General features: G+C 42.2%; 1 long non-coding RNA gene across 1 annotated transcript in view; it reads left to right on the forward strand.

The window, feature by feature from the left end:
- The window catches only part of LOC116279125 (uncharacterized), a 22,094-nt gene extending 8,951 nt beyond the window's left edge, over positions 1 to 13,143 (forward strand). The window contains exons 2-3 of the long non-coding RNA XR_012061656.1: positions 12,150 to 12,259; positions 12,430 to 13,143. This is a non-coding gene — a long non-coding RNA (uncharacterized lncRNA). The remainder of the gene's footprint in view (positions 1 to 12,149; positions 12,260 to 12,429) is intronic.

Below are 13,143 nucleotides of genomic sequence, written 5' to 3' on the forward strand. Positions count from 1 at the left end.
AGCAACTGGCTTGTACCATCCAGCCCCATTTTGGTCTGCTCTGTCGTCTGTTGGTATTTAGCTAGGTTGTAACTTGCTTGGGAGGAGAACCTCAGGGCCTTGGGCAGGCTCCCAGGAAAATCAGATAAACAATGTCTTGAGTGTGGTTACCTCTCCCATCCACTCATTTTGTTCTTATTCCTATTTCCCCCTTGGCTCCAACAGAATTTTTCATTTTCTCTTTCTGTCTAGACATGTGTGAAGTAGCCCAGCTACCCAAAAGAATGTTTAATGTCACCCAGAACCTTTGCCACACTTGGGTGCTTCACTTTCTTCCTAGTCACAGATTTTCTGGAACTAACTGTCTGATTTTTGTCAGCATTTCTTGTCTCCCACCCCAGGCTTGGCTTCTGACTTATTCTGTTGTTCTGGACTTCCTGTGTTTCCACTGACAGTTCCTGTGCTGTTGGTAGCCTTTCTCATCACTGGTTAAAGTGAATCTTAACACCCAGTTCCAGTATGTGTGTGTGTGTGTGTGTGTGTGTGTGAGGGGTGGTTTCTCTGCTACCAAGCAAGTCTCCAACATCACTGGATGTACTACAATTCAACTCAGTTCTGACACTGCCTACCCAGAGATAGCAGCAGATCCCACAGGTTAAGGATTCAATCTCACAAGTCTGCTCCCCTCCCCCACTTGGATGCCAGTTGTAGTTCCTGGTTGTCATCTGTGCCTCTGACTGATCTGCTGTTGGCTGGAGGTTCCAACGACCCCTCCTTGCATGTGATTAACTTGATAGAGTGGCTCACAGAACTCACAGACACAGATTTAGCTCACTACATCACTGTTTTATTATAAAAGGACATAATTCAGGAATAGCCAGATGAAAGAGGTGCATAGGGCAAGGGATGGGGAAAGGATGAGGAGCTTCCATGCCCTCTCTGAGTACATCAGTCTCCATAAATCTCCACGCGTTCACTAACCTGGAAGCTCCAAAGCCATCCTTTGGGGGTTTTATGGAGGATTCATTACATAGAGTCGGTCAGTTAAATCGCTGGCCATCGGTGATTGATTGGACCTCTAGTCCCTCTCCCCTCCCCAGAAATCAGGGGGTGGGACTGAAAGTTCCACACCTCAATTCACAGTTGCTTCCCTTGACAACCAGCCCCCATCCTTAGGTGCTTTCCAGAAGTCATTACATTAACAAAAATCCAGTTGTTATGGAAAGGGGCTTGTCATTCATAATAAGACACCCACTTTACCTTCATGGCGCTGAAGTGATTTCAGGAACTGAGGGAAAAGACCAAATATTATGACCAAAGATGCTACCAATTGATCTTATTGCTCCAGAGATTCCGAGTCTTTGGGAGCTGTGAGTCAAGAACAGTGGGTGAAGACCGAATACATGTGAGAAATATATCATGGTCATCTGAGTCATTCTGATGAATCACTATCACATTGGTGAACAGTGAGCTGCCACCTACTCGGTGTACACAACTACCTTCCTTTTACATAGATTCTGCAATTATCAAAGCAATTCAAACCGATACAACTGGATGAGGGGTGGACTACACAGAAAGGGGCTGTTCCTTTCACATTTTTTGGGGGGGGAGACATGTATGTATGTATGTATTATGTATGTATGTGTGTATTTTAATGGAAATACTGGGGATTGAACCCAGGACCTTGTGCAAGCTAAGCACGCACTACTACCACTGAACTATACCCTCCACCCTCCTTTCACATTTTATTAAACCCATGTTAATAAAAGTACTAATACATGAGGTGGATAAAAGCTCTACAATGTGCTTCAACACCTGGTAGGACTAAAAGTGCTCATTATCCTCTCTTTGCTTTAGAATCTCTCTGAGAGTCTTACTTTCTCCTTCCAGTTTAATTATATAATTTTGTTGAATTCCAAGAAACTGGGGGCTGGGATTTTTTTTTTATTAGGATGGCATATTTATGAATAAAGGTGTGCAGGATCTACATCTCTATGTGCTATGGACTGAATGTTTATGTCCCCCCAAAATGTACACCTTGAACCCTAATCCCCAATGTGATGGTATCTAGAGGTGGGGCCTTTGGGGTGATTAGGTCATGAGGGTGGAGACCTCATGAATGGGTTTAGTACCCTTTGTGACAAGAGACATGAGAGATGATTGTTCTCTGAGCCAAGAAGGCAGCTGTCTGCAAACCAGGAAGAGAGTCCTCACCAGGATCTGGATCGGCCAGTACCTTGATCTGGCTCTTCTCAGCCTCCAGAACTGTGAGAAATAAATTTCTGTTGTTTAAGCCATCCAGTCTGTGGTACGTTGCCATGGCAACCTGAGCTGACTAAAACATTATGTAAAAATACATTGTTCCCATCTCCAGGAAAATAATATGAACCTGCTGACTCAGGGGGTTTTGTGTACCTTTCAACAGAGTCAAAGCTGTTGCTGTTCGTGCCCCATCCTGCATCCCCTTGGCACACCTGAGTAACGGGCTTCCAGAACCCTGACTCCTTCCCACCTCAAGACCTGCATCTGTCTTTTCTGCCGAAAGTCTTTCTCTGGCATCATCTCAGCTTGCCCTGTCCCTGACAGGAACACCCTCAGTGTTGGGAGTCAGGGCTCTTGGAGCAGTTCTCATCAATGGGAGATGTGAGTTGATAGATCCATGCTCCGGTTTCCCCTTCTGGAAATGGGATGACCTGAGGTGTGTTCCTATATCTCATAGACGGTCCCTGTGGGCTGAAGCCCCACTTGCCCGCAGTGATAATTGGCCCACTTTTCCTGGCCTTTCTCCCTTTCCTGACTCACATTTCCTACTTTCTCACTTTGCTTCTTGGTATCATCACCCAAGTAAACAACCTGAGTCTCAGTGTCGTCTTTTGGTGCACCCCAAACTAAGACACAGTTTTCTTTATAAAGGGCATGCACAGCTCTGACTGAGTTGCTGTTTTGAATGCCATATCACTTCAACAGTGTAGTTGCCTCTCACAGTAGGAAGCTTGGCTGCTGACATCCTTGGACCGAGCAAGACTCATTTATATTTCTGAAGAGGATACAGTTAAAATTTGCACAATTTATTTACTTGTAAAAAAAAAAAAGCATTGTAACCCTTCCCAAACACTGCACAAACAGAACTGGAAGCATGATCAAAATATTGAACTGCTTTCCCCCCCATATTTTTGTTTTGTCTTTATTTCTGCCTCACAAACGTTTGCCATCTGTAGAGGGAAGGAAGCAAGGCTATGACTATGATAACTGATAGGAAAGCAAGCACTGTCATTTGGGCATTTTCCAGGATATACTCAAATAGTAATTAAAGGGGAAGAGTAACTGTAGCATGTAGTCATCGAAATATATGCTGCCTTGGAGGTCTATGATGCCGTATGCCTGTGGTAGCAAGATGCACGGAGCCGTGGTAATTAGGAGGGTGTGGTCCCCCGAAATTGTGGCCTAGGTGCAGGAGGGAAGGACTTATTTCTGGACTGTAAGTGCTTGTGACAGTGGGAGGGTACAGATCAAGTGGTAGAGTGTATACTTAGCATGCATGAGGTCCTGGGTTCAATCCCCAGTATCTCCTCTAAGAATAAATAAATAAATAAACTGAATTACCTCCCCCTACCAAAAAAAAAAAAAAAGAATGACATAAGTGCTTGTGGAAGGTTTGTCCATAATATGTTTCCATCATCCTCAGAGTGTGCTTTGCAGTTGCAAAATATCCCCTTGCTAAGTGTTTTTAAGGAAGAGAAGTGGGTGATACTCAGATCAATGTCACCCTGACTGGCCAGCCCTAGGGTGAGGGGCTCCAGGGTGGTGAGGCAGGTGGCAGAGCCTGGCCCCTGAAGAGACCCTTTGGGTCTTAGGAGCGCTCCTGGTGCTGGTTGCTCTAAGTCACTCCGGTGGAAAGTACCTGAGAATCAGAAAGTGGCTGGTGAATCCACAACAAGAGTGAAAGGATTTGGATGTCTTTCTGCTTTTCTAAGGCTATTCTGGGAACTGAATAGAGCAGAACTCTGGGAACTGGGGCAGAGCAGGGAGTCTGGCATTTTCTCTGTTTCTCATCTGCTTCTTCAGCCACTCTCTTTGCCAAAAGATGCTCTTGTCTTGTTTTTGAAACACGTTGTACCTGATGTCACTTTTCTCATCTGAGGGCAACACCGTCTTCTCAGGTTCGGCCCAGGAAGCGTTCCCACCCCATGCTTGCTCTTTTTGGGGTTCTAGGGGTCCTCCTGGCTGTGGGTTTAATTTGTGTGTGGCCGTTGTGCTGGGGGAGGGGCATGTGTGGGAGGGAAGGGGTGGGGGTGGGGTGACTCTCAGCTTCATCCGGAGCTGGGTCCAGCGCCAAATCACAGATGAGGCAGGGGCCTGACACCCTGGTGAGCCGGGCCTGCCCGGAGGCCCCAGGGAGAAGATGGGTCTGAGGGCTGAGAAAGTTGACCAGCAAAAGGATGACATCGTTACAGAGATAACTTACCTCTTGTGTTTGTCTGTCCTGGTCCAGCCCCTGTGGACAAACTCCTAAGTCCTGTGAGAGTGCTGTGCGTAGTAAAAATGGAAAGAATTTTTACTTCACCAACCTTCAGAGTTGCTGGGATTCTAGTGAAACAGAAGAGGAAGAAATGCTCTCACTTCTGCTTGGGACATTGTGTGGCTGTGGGGTTGGAGGGCCTTTGGACATCCTGAAGTTTCCAGAACCTCAGCAGTGGTGACTGCTGTGGCCCACAAAGGAAGCCTGGCTCCCATGGTCCCTTAGCCTGAGAAAGGATGCTTGAATACACCTCCTGTGTTCTTGAACTACTTAGGTCGGCAAAAGTTGTTTCTCAGGGAAGTAGGTCGTATGTCAGCAAGTGAGGAACCCAAGTATTTTCCAAATCTATCTTCAGCGCTCTAATTTTTCATTCACATTCAAGACTTTCAGGTCTTGTCTAAGTGGGAACAACAAAAATAAAGAAGTATTTATAAAGGAAGAGTATTTCCTCTTTTGTTTTCTTCCCCATCTCCACTAATAAAAACAAAATTTGCTTATGCTGTATTCACCCTGACATTATTTCCAATTTCATTATTAATGGGCATGATCTTGGTTAAGTTCCTAAAAGTTTGCATGTAATTCAAGATTTTTTTGGAAATCGAAGTGTGAAAATATGTCAAAACGGTATTAACTGTTCAGTCACTTTGGTAAAGAAGATCACTCCTTAATAATATCTTGTAGGTCCGCATTCTCAGATGTCGGGTTTGCAAGGTGCATCTTTGTGTACCCTTCACATCACTGCTAACAGTGGTGCCCTCTGGTAGACTCCTGCCTGAACCCAGGCCTCTCCAGGGCTCCAGCATTCCCTCTGGGCCTTCCCCTCAGCTGAACTTTCCCTCTTTGCTTTGCGTGTTGCTATCCGGGGTCAACTTCCAGGCCTGCTGCTCTGAACACATGTTCTTTTTCTTAAAGCCCATGGTGTCATTTAGTGTTGCTGTCTCACCCATTAGAATTCTGACTCTGTACCAGTGGACCCTCTCCCAACTCATGTTCTCTAGCTTGTTTTCAAAAATCTTGTGTACTAGTCCAGTGGTATTTTCTTGGGAGGCACATAAAGATTTTAATTGTTTTAATCTTCTGATGTTACATCTTTGAATATGAGTTTATGCCAAGACTGAACTGAGAACAGAGTTAGCTTTATGCCAGCTGTACTTGCTTGACTAGGGCAACAAGAAAAAAATACCAGGAAATTTTTAAACAAGTGACATCTGAAAAAAAAAAAAGTTAGTGGCGTATAGTGGAGGCAAAATTTGAATGGAAAAATTGAAAATATGAATGTAAAAATGGTTGGAGGTCATGGTGAAGTTCATACTCAGTCGTATTCGATCTCTTATTTTTCTGTTGGATAAAATACACGAGGCAAACCAGGACTGGAAATGTTAGCATTGAAAGCAATCTGAAAAATTTAGTCCGAAAATGCTGCTTTATACCTGTTTATGTTTTCCTTCTGAGTTTGCTGCCAGGGAGAATCACTTTGAGACTGAAAAGGAGGGGTAGGAGGGACCCGGAGGCTCAAGGGTTAGGAAAACTTCAGAAACTCTTGTTTGCATTAAATGCAGTCAGGTCTCCAGATCTATTTAAATCATATCTTGGGGAAGTTTAAAACTTGTGCATGATAGTGAAGTATCTATCATTCTTGTGGCTCAAACCCAAACCCAAACTGTCACCTTCTTGGCAGTAGTCTGTCTGAGATGACAAGGAGACCCAACTGTGCCAGTAATAGAAGATGGTCTTAGGATTCCAGATGTTGAGAATTTGAGTTATTCCCACAGTCTTAAAGCCTTTGGAGGTGGAAATGGAAGTGGAGGTGCTGGAATACTACAAGTTAACAGGTGAGTTTATTCTTTGGCCAGTACCTCCAGATGATACAAAGTGTGGGTTAAAGCCTTAGAGAACAAGGAAAAGAAATCCATTCAGCCTGGCTCTAGTTGGTTTATAATGAAAGAATATAATATGAGCAATATCACGGAAAAAACTGTTTGTTATAATGAAACAATAGATGACAACACCCACACAGGACGCAGCCAGACCTCATGCAGCAACATTTAAAACAGTTTATTCCCTCCCTCCTCCTTTTTTGTGATCATAAAATTTTAAATGATTTTTAATAATTGAAAAATCTTTTTCTTGCAAAAGCAATAATGTTCTTGATAAACTAATATAGAAAATATAATTTTCTGTAAAAAATAGTAAAAGTATAAAGAAAATAAAAATATCAATAATTCTACCCCCTTTCAAATTACTTTTATGTGTACCTAAAATTTTTACTTACCCATATGCAGTCATGATTTTTGCACTAGTAACCTCCCCACCTTCCCATGCCACGTAACAATATATGATGCAACACCATTCCTTTATATAAATATATATATTTATTTATTGAAGTATAGTCAGTTTACAATGTTGTGTCAATTTCTGGTATACAGCACAATAGTTCAGGCATATGGAAACATACATATATTCATTTTCATATTCTCTTTCACTATAAGTTATTACAAGATATTGAATATACTTTCCTGTGCTATACAGAATAAACTTGTTGTTTATCTATTTTTTTATATATTAGTTAGTATCTGCAAATCTCTAACTTCCAATTATCCCTTCCCACCCTCTTCCCCTCCGCCGGTAACCATAAGTTTGTTTTCTATGTCTGTGAGTCTGTTTCTGTTTTGTAAATAAGTTCATTTGTCTTTCTTTCTTTCTTTCTTTCTTTCTTTCTTTCTTTCTTTCTTTCTTTCTTTCTTTCTTTCTTTTTTAGATTCCACATATAAGTGATATCATATGATATTTTTCTTTCTCTTTCTGGCTTACTTCACTTAGAATGACATTCTCCAGGTCCATCTATGTTGCTGAAAATGGCATTATTTTATTATTTTTTATGGCTGAGTAGTATTCCATTGTATAAATAGACCACAACTTCTTTATCCAGTCATCTGTTGATGGACATTTAGGTTTTTCCTGAAACACCGTTCTTGCATAGCATTCTACTACATAGCTGAGAAGAACATCGGTTCAGCTAAGTAAGTTGCCAGGGGAGAACATGTACAAAGGATAGGCATTTCTTTTTAGTTAAGTACCCTGCATTTGTACTCTCTTCCTCTCACGGTTACTGTTTTTGATGTCCCATTTTACATTTGTTTGTATGTCTCTTAACTGCTTATTGTGGAAACTGATGATTTTACTAGTAATGTCTTTTACCCTTCCTACTAGATTGTGTGAGAATAGTTTCCTACCTTTACTGTATATTTGCCTTTACCAGTGAGATTTCCCATTTTGTAATTTTCTTGTTTCTAGTTGTGGTGTTTTCTGCCTAGAGAAGTTCCTTTAGCATCTGTTGTAAAACTGGTTTGGTGGTGCAGAATTTTTTTAGCTTCTATGTCTCTATAAAGCTCTTTATTTTTCCATCAAATTTTAATGAGAGCCTTGCTGGGTAGAGTGTTCTTGTTTGTACATTTTTTCCTTTCATTACTTTAAATATATTGTGCCACTCTCTTCTGGCCTGCAAAGTTTCTGCTGAAAAATCAGGTGATAGTCTTATGGGAGTGCCTTTGTATGTTATTTGTTACTTTTCCCTTGTTGGTTTCAATATTTTTCTTTATCTTTAATTTTTGTCATTTTGTTTGCAGTATGTCTTGGTGCGTTCCTCTTCAGTTTAATCCTGTATGGGACTCTCTGTGCTTCCTGGACTTGGGTGACTCTTTCCTTTCCTAGGTAATGGAAGTTTTCAGATATTATTGATTCAAATATTTTCTCAGGCCCTTTTTCTCTCTCTCTCCTCCTACTGGGACCCCTATAATGTGAATGTTAGCATGAATATTGATGAATATTAGTGAATATTGATGCTGTCCCAGAGGTCTCTTAAACTGTCTTCATTTCTTTTCATTCTGTTTTCTTTTTCAGTTCTGCAGTAGTGATTTCCACCACTCAGTCTTCTAGGTCACTGATCCATTCTTCTGTGTCATTTAGTCTACTATCAATTCCTTCTAGTGTATTTTTCATTTTAGTTACTGTATTCTTCATCTCCCATTGATTGTTCTTTATATTTTCTAACTCTTTGTTGAGAACTTCTAACTTCTTGCTCTGTGCATCCATTCTCCTCCCAAGTCCTTTGATCACCTTTATGATCATGACTCTGAACTCTTTCTTGGATGGATTGCTTGTCTCCACTTCACTTAGTTCTTCTTCTTCAGTTTTATCCTGTTCCTTCATCTGAAACATATTCCTCTCCGGCCTCATTTTATCTAAGTTGCTCTTTGTATTTTTATGTATGTGGTAGGTTAGTTACATGTCTCAACCTTGAAGAAGCGGCCCCTTGTAGGAGACGTCCTGTGCATCCCAGCACTGCACTCTCCTCTTGTCACCAAGTCTGTCTGCTCTCATGTTTCCCCCTAAGAGGACTGTGTAGGTCCTTCAGTTGTGGGCTGACTATGTGGGCGGTCTGGTGGGCTTGACTGGCCCCTAGTCTGGTTGGTTGCAAGGACCTGCTTTGTGCAGATGCTCATGACTACTGTTTAGCAGGGCCTGGTCATGAAGTGGCTGGTTGCAGGACCCTAGTGCTACCAAAAACACAGATACTATGGTAACAAGGGTAACAGCATCAATGACCTTAAAGTCTCCTATATCTTGCAACAACCAATAAGAAAAATACAATGGAAAAAGCACCCACACAGAGGTTTATGCATTTTTTTTAAGTCCTGAAAGGAAATACAACTAAATATTAACTGTGGTTACTCCCAGTTTGTAGAATATGGCGTGATTTTTTTAAAAAATATTTTGCATAGTCTTCATACTTTCCATGATGAACATGCAGTATTTTAATGGCTAGGTAAAGTGTTACTTTCCGAAAGGAGTGACTAACAGGAGACAGTTGAAATTCGTAAATGAGATCATTGGTTTGGAACTCATACAGGTATGGAAAGTAGGCTGAAGAACTGAAAGAACCCTCCAGATTTTCAGGGTTTTCCAGCTCACAGTGAGCTCATGCCTGTTCCCAAATGGGATGGAACAGGGGAGGAGGCAGATGTCACAAGTGAAGCCAATGTCCCAAATGGGACAACTCTGCCCACTCGTTCTGACAACATAGATGCTACTTTATGCTTCTGGACCAGCAAAATATCACATGGTGTGTTCAGGCCTCCCTCTTGGAGCCTGGCCTTAACTGTGGCCATTGGCAATGTTGAATTTTACTCAAGTCCTGTGTTCCTGGAAAACAGTATTAGTAAAGAAATCCTCCTGCCTTTTTGTGTTTGGGAAACAAAAGGTGCTTGCAGTAAGATTTAGACAGGACTCACGGTTGCCCCCCCTTCTCCCCTGTTTACCTAAGGGCCGAAACAGAACCTTCAGTTTCCCATTCTTTGCCTCATAAACAATTGGCTGAACTGCTTGCTTCCACTGATCAATTGGAACAAAATGCTTGTTGACCAAATTTGGGTTAAGATTCTCTCCTTTCCCCAGGTCCCTGAGCTTTGGCCCACCCCCAGCCTGAGCCAGCACACAGCCCATCCTCAACAGCCCCTCCTGAGAATTGGCTGGCAAGATGGTAAAATAATCTACAGTCTAGCTGTCCCCCTCCGTCTCTTGCCCCCTGTGGTTCTTTCTAGCTTGCTTACTCCTCCCTGTAAAAGATAACTCCTTTTTGCCTAAATCCTGAGACACATGCAGATCTTATGGTCAAAGGTAACCCCTACTGCAATAGTTCCTTTCCCCTCCTTTACAATAACCCTGTTGAATGAGATCTCTCCTTACGAAGTACAGATTTGTTTTTGATGTGACCACTCCACATAAATACAAAAGAAAAATAAAATGAAAGTTAAACATCCAAATTCCACTAGGGTGTAGGGATGGGAGTCCGTAGGAACATCCACCCACAGAAAGAAGCTTTAGAACTCAAACTTTAGTTGAAAATAAGGCACCAAATGGATGGAACCAATAGCAGCAACCACCCAAGGTGGAGAGATGTGGGACTGTGGTATGAAAAGTGCCACATTGCAAGCCAAAGAGAAAAGGGTGCCAGATCCAAAGGCCTGACTCCAAGTATTGCTGGGAAAGACTTGTAAGCATGCAAAATAAAAAGATCCATTCTATATGCTTAAATCTGGAAAAAAAATAATTTTTTCTTTATTGCATTTGAATGATACATGTAGAGAAAAGGTGTCCTAGGAGACAAGCTTTGTTGTTGCAAAATCTGTGTCTGATTTCCTTGGTTTGCCAGTTTTCTTAAAAGAACATTTTTTTCCCTGTGGTTAGTTCCAACCCCACATTTTCAAGCTCATGTTGCTCTGGGGAACAAACAAAAGACTCTGATTTTGTTTGACAATTTATGCAGAGCAGAATGTCAGTTTTCTGAAAAAAACTAATGTTCCACCTGTAGGAGGAGTATTAAAAGGCAATTAACCATTAAGCAAAAACAGGCTGATAGTTATGCTTATTAAGGATAATTACAGCACTTAACCTCGAGGGCAAAAATTGGTCAAGTGGGTAATTGAATCTGGCAGACATCAAAATTATATTTAAATACTTCAGAAAGGAGACAAAGCACACAGAGATGGTTGCGGGATGAGCTCAAAAACTTTTGAACACCTTTCCAAGGCTTGTAAATATTTCCTTTAATTCTCATTTCTCTCGCTACTTTGAGTCAATTTCATCTGTAGATTGTGCCTTTTGGGGAAACTGAGGACTGTTTTCACTCAAGTATGTTATAGTCACTTCATCCACTGACTGTCTGAATTCCACAGCCACTCAGATTTAGAGAGTTTTTCCTATGAATTAGCAAAGTGGGGCAGAACTGAGTGACTGCAGGTCTCTGGATTATAGAGCTAAGTGATTCTGAAAAATTGATCAAATAAAGGACTCGGTACTCATCTTAGTCCTGAATGAACTGCAGATAAGACTAATTCATTAGAGTCAGAATCTGCTGAATGCTTACTGTCAGACACTTTGCTGGTCACTTCATGAACTCTCTTAAAATTAAATTCATATCAAACCCTTTGAAGTCGGTAACCACTACCCTCACGTGAAAGAAAGCTAAATCGAATATCAAAATATTTTAACTGCTGCCTAAGGTCATTCAGACAAATTCAGGGCAAGTGGATCCTGTTACTTTCCGCCGTATTAATTTCGTGTTTTCTGTGAATAATTTCTGGAGACTTACTTGATGAAAGCTACAGGCTGATGGCGTTTTCTTTCCACCCACTTGGGCATATGCTGACATGAGGGACTCTGTAAGATATGCCATCCTCCCCCAGGGAGCACCTGTCCTGTGTGTCTGCAGAGAAAAGTGAGATGCGGGCTTAGCAACTGCCTCATTCACTTAAGTCTGGGTTTGGAGCCTGATTAGAAATTTCTCCTGGGTTTGGAGCCTAAGACCTTTGCAGGCATGATGATGTTTCCCGAGCTTGGGATGTGTGATGTAGGCAGGTCAACTAAGCTTGGGTCGGCTACCCTTTGGGATCTTGGCCTTGACCTCCTTGGGTTTTACAAGCCTTGATAGACTTGGACGTGCACTCATGGCTTTGGCATTGCTGGCCTGCATCTTCTTTAGGTCCCTCTTATGCTTCTCGGCAAAGTGCACGTTCCTCAGGAACTTGGGGTCACCCCCTTAAGAGATTTATACCTTTGTGATCAGGGTTTCTTGATACCATTTCTCTTCCAGTTTTGGGAATGACTGCGCATGGTGTGGTTTTGGAGTTGGCCACGTCTGCACTGAAGCCCACGGATCTCACAGTTGCTGGGACTGGGAGGGGAAGAGCCATCTTGCTGATGGTATGTACTATGCCTTAAATATTTCCCAGAGAAATCTGAGCATGTAAATAAAGTGACAGGCTCTAAAGCACTGCCTGTGTCCAGGAGCAGCCTCACTAAAGTTCAGTGTACTTTTATTTATTTTGATAGAGAGTAACTAATCCAATTCTTGGCCCTAATTCCATTTTAAGGTCATCTCAGGGCACTAGTATATACATTGTCATCAGAAGCTGAAGCTTGTTCCTGCTGTGGCAACCTGAGTGAGGCTGGTGGTGAGACGTGAGCTACAGACCGGGCCCATCGTGCCACGTGGCTTGCATCAGCATCTGCACACATGAACACACCACTGTAGAAACCCTAAGTAAGGGCTGCAGGCCAGCACCTCTCAAGCTTCGATATACATCTCAGTCTTCTGGGAATTGGATAAAAGCGTGTAGGGGATCAGAATATGCCACCCCAAAAGATGCCACTTTGGCATAAGGCTTGTTCTGAGCTGAAGATAAGATGTCAAACAAGCTGGCTGCCCTTCCTCCTCTATTTGCCTGAGAGCAGGGTGTACATTTCCATGTGTTTGATGTCTCCCTCTCTCAGCAGGAAGGGCCAGCTCTAGACTCTTACCAGCCCAGAAACAGTACCAAGAGGGATCTGCATAACAAAATTTACTAAAACTGCCCATATCTCCCATTATTCCCCTTCCCCCATGGTTACCTTCCCACAATTTGTCACCCCTAGAAGCCTAACTCCCTTTTCCTTTGTCTTGTCACTTCTGTACACATTTATTGCTCCTTGTTAAGATGCTATTATAAGCCCCAAGTTATAACTACCCCCTTGAGTCATTCATTACTGAGTTTCTCCTGCAGGTTAGCATAATGTGTATGTTAATAAAGTCTGTTTTTCTGACCTAA

This window comes from Vicugna pacos, chromosome 19 (genome assembly GCF_048564905.1).
Source record: "Vicugna pacos chromosome 19, VicPac4, whole genome shotgun sequence".
Classification (NCBI taxonomy): Eukaryota; Metazoa; Chordata; class Mammalia; order Artiodactyla; family Camelidae; genus Vicugna; species Vicugna pacos.